This window comes from Motacilla alba, chromosome 5 (assembly GCF_015832195.1).
Source record: "Motacilla alba alba isolate MOTALB_02 chromosome 5, Motacilla_alba_V1.0_pri, whole genome shotgun sequence".
NCBI classification, from domain to species: domain Eukaryota; kingdom Metazoa; phylum Chordata; class Aves; order Passeriformes; family Motacillidae; genus Motacilla; species Motacilla alba.
The window spans coordinates 30,066,786-30,074,618 of NC_052020.1; positions in this window are offsets into that span (position 1 = coordinate 30,066,786).

Genomic DNA, 7,833 nt, shown 5'->3' on the forward strand with positions numbered 1-7,833 from the left:
TCTGACAATAGTTGCAAGTGAGCTTTAGTTAAAATTTTCCAGTGGGATTTTTTTGCTCAAATTCCCTCTTTTCCATGCTGAGGAGAATTCTGTTTGAGGTGTAGGTAGGTGAGCTTGATGTCAAAAATCACATTTTAATTCTAGTCAGCCACTTCCTCAGTAAGCATTCAAAAAAGAACAGTTATCTGCCTTATCTAGTAGTTATCTAACTTCCAGTTATGTGCTTTTCATGAATAGTCAAATACAGGGCTTTAAATTTATCTCTTGTAAGCTTTCATACTTCTACAAATTCACTATGAAAGTGGATCAAAATGCCTGGATCATGCTTTTTGCTTTTTTTTTTTCTTTGCATTTTAATACATTAAATACACACAGAAACTTTTGTAGGATATTCCTAAATGTGGAACACCCAGCAGAAACACTAGACTTGAAGAGAAAATTAGATTGTAGAGGTGGTGTGCAACAAGGCGCCATTAGATTATTTAACATTAGAAACTCACATGCTGCTGGAATTTAGGTAACACTTCTGGTTGTATTAAGACTTTACAGGTTGAGGAGAGCCAGTATTTTGTGAAATGGATAAAATGACACCAAAGACATTATTCTGCCATGGGATTTACTGATAAAACCCAAATCTATTACCTCTGTTCTTCAGTAAGCATAACTTAATATTAGATTTCATAAATTTAGTAGTGTTACATGAGCATAAAATTGGGATAAACACAAATATAACTTGGAGCTTGACTTTAAATTAATAGAATTACTTTTCTTATAACACACAATAACCATTTTCATATCTTTAATATGCTTTCTCTTCAGTTCTTGAAAAGGGTAATGCTTAAAAGCAAATGTTTATTTTAGCAATAGAAAGTTTGAGTCCTGAGCCAGGCAAGGTGATTTGCCTAAGATTGCCTGTAGATTCATTTTGAGCCATCTTTCATTCCTTTGTTCTGCCTTTGGCTCATGCCAGATCTAATTTTGCTTTCACTTAAGAATTGAATTTACTTAGTTAGCTCTTCAGAAAAACTACCAAAGTGTTATCTGCTGTAAACCACAATAAATTACTAAGGATTGAAGCTTGCATACAGAAATCTGCTGATCTCAGTAGAAGTTTGGGAATGGGGAAAGGGAGCTCTGAGGGAATCACCTAGCACGCAGCTATAGCAGAAAGCCTGTAGAAAATTGCTATCGCAGCACAGCCATACGCAAAAAGGCATGAGATGTAACCTTTCTCCTGTATTGTGACCCACCCCTTCCCAAAGTGGCCGCAGTGAATTGAAAGGAAATATTGAAGCAAGCTGCGCATTCCTCAGCCGCAGGGCCGTGTGGGCTTCCTCGGGCCCTGCGCCACACAAAGGCGAGCTCGGCTCTGCGGGGACCCAGCGGTCCCAGGGGGGCCCTGCGCGGGAGCTGCCATATCCCTCCATTGTGATTTCCCCTCGAAAATAGTCCACTGCTTTACAAAAAGCCCAAAACACAATAGTGTGACTCAGCAGTTCGGACCTGCAGGCCACCAAGCCGGCTCTGTAAAGGTGTTGCTTGTGAGGGAAGGAGAGCAGATTCCAGCGCTGCCTGCTTTTGGACCTCACTTTGCCATCAGCCTTGGGTAAAGGTAACTCCTGCCAATGCTGTGCTGAGCTGCCAGGGGGCCACAGACACATTAGCCATGGGAGATGCTGAAAGAACAGGCGTTCAAGGAAAACACACATAGAAATCACACAATTGTCAAATCTGCCCCGTGATTTTGGAAAGCCAGCTGGCATCTCAGACTGATACCACAAATCATTAGGCAGGCAAATGAAACAGCTATCTTGGCTTTGCTGTCAATAAAGTAGGTCAGGCACTGGCTTGCCAGCCTCTCAGTTACCATAACAAAACTATTTGTAACACACTTCGACAACAAAAAGCACCAAAGCTAGAAACTACAGCTAGTAACACTCTGGCCGTGCTGGAGGCCAGTCGCTGGTCCCCTTCCTGAGCAGGAGAGAGCAAGAGAAACACAAATGAAAAATGAGACCAGGTGGTGGTAGAAAGCAGAGACCAGCAGAGCAGCAAAGCAGATGAGAGAAGACAAGAGGGGAGGCAACATCAGCAAATAAGCAGAGAGGTGAAAAAGTAGCAGAAAACTTTAACAAAAGAGAGGGGGAAAAGAATATGAAAGTCGACTTAACCAGAAATAATTCTTCTGGCTAGTCCCAGTAGATGGGGAGTGATGACTTAGGTCAGAAGAGGGGCTGTGCAGCACCAGAGGGGAGCGCAGGGTGTGAACAAACCCACTTCCCCAGGGAGTGAACAAACCAACACACAGTCAGAGAGGCAGGGTGCTGCCTGCCCATCTGCTCACAGCTTTCCCCTGCCCCTTGCCTTGCAGCCACTGAAAGGTGGGATCCAAAGGTGGGATCCACGTCTCTCAGCCACTGCCTGCCTCTGCTCACGCTGGCTTCTCACTTCTCCAGCCTCTCCTCCTGCCATTCCTCTGAAGCCAGCAGTGAGCTTGCTCTCTATGTGAAACGCTCAGGAGAGCTTCTATTGCCTCAAGCTTCTGCACGGTTGCCTGATTGCCTTTCAACCTCCTCACTTTTGTTCCCCACTTGTTTTCCCCCTAAGTTTGCTTCTAATCAGAAGTTTTGGGCAAGATTTTAAAATCTGAGGCAATGCTCAGGTGAGACTTCTGTACTTCATCTGAAAAGCCAACCACTCGGGGTTTGGGACTTTTCAATAAAGCAGTCCTTTGAATCACTGTGCTATTTGTTCAGTTGCAGATTGTTTTTTCAGTGGAATTTTTTTAAGCCATTATGTTTAAGTCTCCCTTTAAAGAGCAGACAACTCTTTTGCTTCACTACTTTTTGGTGGTTTTTTTTTTGTTTGATTGTTACAGACTGCTCCATTTTCACTGAGCACCCCCCAAATTTCTTTTCTTTTTTCTTTTCTTTTCTTTTCTTTTCTTTTCTTTTCTTTTCTTTTCTTTTCTTTTCTTTTCTTTTCTTTTCTTTTCTTTTCTCTTCTTTTTCTTTTCTTTTCTCTTCAAAAATAGATCATTCAAATAATTGGAAGCAAGTAAAGAAACCTGGTCCAGAGAGTTTCATGTTCTATTATGAGTTTTCCACATGTGTCAATCTGCTCTGCCTCTGCAAACCCTCAGCACCCGGCAGGGAGGGAGGATAGGAGTTTGAAGGAAGACAACTTCCCTTTAACAGAATGGACAAAAGTGCTGCTTGCCACCTGCTGGCACCTTTTGAAGGAACTCAGCATGTTTTCCACCACAGAACTGTCCATCTACTGCTGTACACCTGTAGAACCTGAAGCACAAAGCTTTTGAGTGGATCCCCTGCAGTACTGTGTCTTTTGCAGAGCTGGGATGCAGGCATCACCTCACCATTTCCCTGCCCTCTGCAGCTCTTCCCCCCCTGTCTGTCCCAGCATTGGATGACTTGCTGGACTTTGATGAGGTAGCCAAAAGAAATGAAACAAAGATTGTAAAATAGAAATAGCAAACACCTCTCCAGATTTAAGGAGATACTTTACTGTAGTTTTGTAAGAGGATCTCATCTATCTCTTTAATAAGTAAAGAATTTGGGTGACACAGGACCTTCTTGTCTCCAGTGGAGAACATTTTTTTCCCAGGGAACCTGAAGCTCAGTTATTAAAAATGAAAATCTGTCTCAGCCTTTCAACTCTGTTCTTGGAAACACCAGCCCTTAAAAAGGGAAGAGTTAAAAAGGAGCCAAACAGAGGGACCTTCTCCAGATAAAGCTTTCCTGTGATCTTGGTATCGGGACGGACGGTGCCACTCGGCTGCAGAGAGGAGAAAAGGTGAGCTGTGTTGCTTTTCACATATCACAGGAAATGCTGTGTTCCCTCTTTGGAATTGCTGCCCACCTGGAGTGCTGAGCTGCACATGCACAATTAAAACCCAAAGAAAACCCTCTTCCCAAAAGTGCCTTATGCAACTCGCCAGGCTGGTGTGGGAAATGGGTTTTCATGAGCATTAGAGAGATACTGTGATGAACTGGTGAATCATTAGTTGCAAACATTCCTTCAGGAAAATTGTAAAGCATCCTGTTCTGCCAAACTGTTTTCAGACTTGTTTTCCAGGCTTTGACATTTGTCAGGAATTTGTTTGGTTTTTTTCCCACCCAAACTGTAAAGTCTATCCATTCTAGTTGTACCGGCATTTGGAGATGATTTGCCAGTGGATTCACTGAAAGAAGAATAAGGTCCTCAGTTTTATGCTAGTCCTCATAAGTATGCATTAAAATTTACTGCATTTACAATGAATATGGTGAAAACAAAAACTCAAGGCAGCAAAAGGAAATTTTTCTACAGAAAGTAGGATTTTTTTGCCTACATAGCAAACTTAAAATTTTGTGTTTTATAAAAAAGTTTCTAACACAAGGAGAGCATATTAATGTCATTAACTGAAGACAATAAAGACAAGGATCAAAAATTACTTGAAGAATATTCTCTGGGTGGTGAAAAGGGAACACCATAGATTTACATATGAAAATGGAGGGTCTGAATTTGCAAACAACAGTGTCCCTAGACAGACTCTTCTAAAACGTATTCTGAGCTGACTGAATATTCAATGTCCTGTAAACCCTTTAAGATAGGAAAACTTGCAATTGGAGAAAAAATTATATTTTTCTATTCTATATTTTTAATGTTTATCTTTCTTTTCATATATTTAAATAGGTAACAATGTGAAGTACTCAGCAGCTTCTAGCACTAGATCTTCCTTTTGAGCTATTGATAGAATTAGCAATTCTGGTTTTATACTCACTTTTACTTTCTAGCTTCAGTTTTAATTTTATTGCATCTAGGACTTAATGCTCCAGTGTGCTGAACACCCTGAATGGTCCTGTAATGCAACATAAACAGTCAGCACTAGGGGTCAAATTTCTCTGCTTTACCATCTCATTTAGGATGGCTGAGTGCTACTTTTCCACTATTTTCTATCCAAATATGAATGATTTTGAGGTCAAATCTCAATAAATAACACTGAACACTTATCAAAATAAATGAATTCTCTGCTGGCTCCAGCCAAAGGTCCACACAGCACAACACACAGTCTCTGGCAGTTAGTTGTTTGCCAAAACACGTGACACACGTAAATGTGATGTTCCTCTTCTGCACGATGACAACAATTCAACAACATCTACAGGATGGCAATATCTGTATGGGGATTGTGCACAACGTATTTTGTTAGGACCTGACACTGCAAGGACTTCTCTGTTTGATGACCTGTGAGTAGCACTGAGAATAATGAAATAGCTGAGAATCTCAAATCTGTGTATGTGCCCCAAGATAGGAACAAACACTGTCATTAGTTTTAAAATAAATGGAAGAAATAGATTTGGGAGTTTTTAAAGAATGTAATAAAAATGTGTCCCTTAGGTATTTTAAATTTGGGATTCCAAAAGAATTTTCCACCCTAGCTGACTTGCACTGGCACAGGTTGGTAAGGGAGGTAATGGAGTCTCCATCCCTGGAAATAGTCTGAAGGCATCTGGACATGGTGTAGGTGTAGGTGGCCTTGCCCGAGCAGTGGGGTTGGACCAGATTATCTCCAGGGGCCCCTTCTACCTCAGCAGTTTTGCAGTTCTGTGATAACCGAGCTCCAAAATCAAATAGTCTCAACCAGGCAGGGAACCCTGGCAGGCAGTGAAGTGTGGTGTCAAACCCCAAGCTTACACATTACCCAGCTGCGACATTTAGCAGCACCATAACTTTTCATGCAGTGAGATAAAGACCTGATTCTGCCCTGCCCTGAGTATATCTGGTGAGTCCTGAGTATAGTCAGTGTTCACTACCAATCACAGTCAAAAACGTTCTTGATCTTACCCTCTGAAGTCAGTTTGTCTTTGCAAGGAGTGGATCAGGCCTTTACAAAATGAGGCTGCAACTCTGTAAAGATCAGATACAGATTTTCCTTTAATATAGCCCTGATGAAATCCCAATAGTGGAGTCAAACATCTGAGGAAGTTTATGCTGCAGGAGTTAGTCCAGAATCCAAGAAAGGAATATGATGAAGAAGTCATAAGAATGAGATGGAAAAAAGCAGGAGAGAGTGCACAGGAGGACAGAGTTAGGAGGGAAAACATGGGCAATGGAAGAGACCCAGAGATGTGAACAAATGCTGTTGTTTGGTCTCTTCTTTTTTTTTTTTTTTAAAAAAAAAAAAGGGAAGAGAAATCTTCTTCGGAACTTTCCCCTACATTATTAGCAGGCAGAAGAAATTCTATCCTGTGCAAAATCTCTGTAGAATTGGACAATTTCTTAGAGAACATGAAAGTGTATAGCAAGTGTTTATGAGAGGAGGAAGGAAGAAAAGAAAAGAAAAGAAAAGAAAAGAAAAGAAAAGAAAAGAAAAGAAAAGAAAAGAAAAGAAAAGAAAAGAAAAGAAAAGAAAAGAAAAGAAAAGAAAAGAAAAGAAAAGAAAAGAAAAATTCAGGCTGACTCCAGCATACAAGAGCACGTTCAGTAACACACAGAAAGGCAGAAACCTCAAGCATGGTTGTCAGTGTTTCCCTCAGCCCAATGTCTCTAAGGCATGGTTGAATTTGCACGGCTGGCTGTAGAAAGGCTATATGCAAAATGCAAACTCCTGTATTCAGTGTTTGCAGTAGGAGTCAGAGCACCCCAAGAGAGGGTGAAGCATTTTCCCAATCCAATGACATTACCTGGGGAGAAAAAGTGTGCCTCAGTTTTGGTTTCAGAAAAGCAAGAAGGAGTAACCTTGGCAGGCTGCCTTAAAATTTGCTCCCTTCGGAAGAAAACCCCAACAGCAATATCCTCTCACTTTCACTTATAGACAGCAAGCGATCCTGTTCTCACACACACTGACTGAAGTGTGCAGCACTTTCTCCTACCAGCACTGGGTGCTGAACACAGGGAGCCCTTCCATCAGGACGCAGGCCAGCTTTCCCCCAGAGTCTGGCTTATGTGAGAAATAAACAGGGAGGGTCAAACATGAAATTCAAGACTTTTTTTCTGCCTCACACAACAACAAAGTGTGGCAGAACACATTTAGTAAAGCCACTGATATGTGTCAGGGCAGAAGACACTGTTTTCCACTCCTTTGCACTCAGACTGAGCCCCCTGAAAAATCGCCCCATTGACCAAATGTTTTTAAGATAACAAAATAAATAGAATCAACCCCAAATGTTTTTCTTGTTCATCCTTTGCTTTATGATCCATGAGACTACCCTTAATTTCCCTATTCCAACCATGAGAGCTACAAAAATAGAAAAATAGAAATGAAAACTGAGCTCATCAGACAAGACTACCCCCACCAAAGTCAAGTTGGCCCTGTGTGGGTTTCGGAGCCCACCCAGGCAGAGCAGCTTGCAAGGCCCGTGCCTAAGATCACAATGTACTCAGCAATTACAGCACAATGCTGACAATAGCATTTTGTCAGTAAAATAAGAAATAGTTGTGAAGACATGCGAGGAATATGTAGGGAGAGATAACTAAATAAAAGAAGCAATTTTGTTCACTATTCTTTTGAGCAGTAGAGCAGGCTGACAGAAAGGTTATAGGATGGCACAGTATTTCCATCCACAGATGTCACAGGGACACTGCTGCACGTGATTTAAGATTAATCTCTTGAATCAAAATGTCACCATGTACACTAATAAGCAAAAACTCTCTGGCAGAGAATCCGTCCCTTGGGCTCCTGTTCCCAGGTAAGAAGCTTGTCTCCGTACTACTGTAGAAACTCTCTCAGCTGAGTGCAGCAAGGTTGGTGGTATAACTTGCCCCTGGTTCACAATTTTCCATTTCAGACTCGCTGTCTCTGTCTTGGTTTCGGTCTATTTACTCGGAGCCATTTCT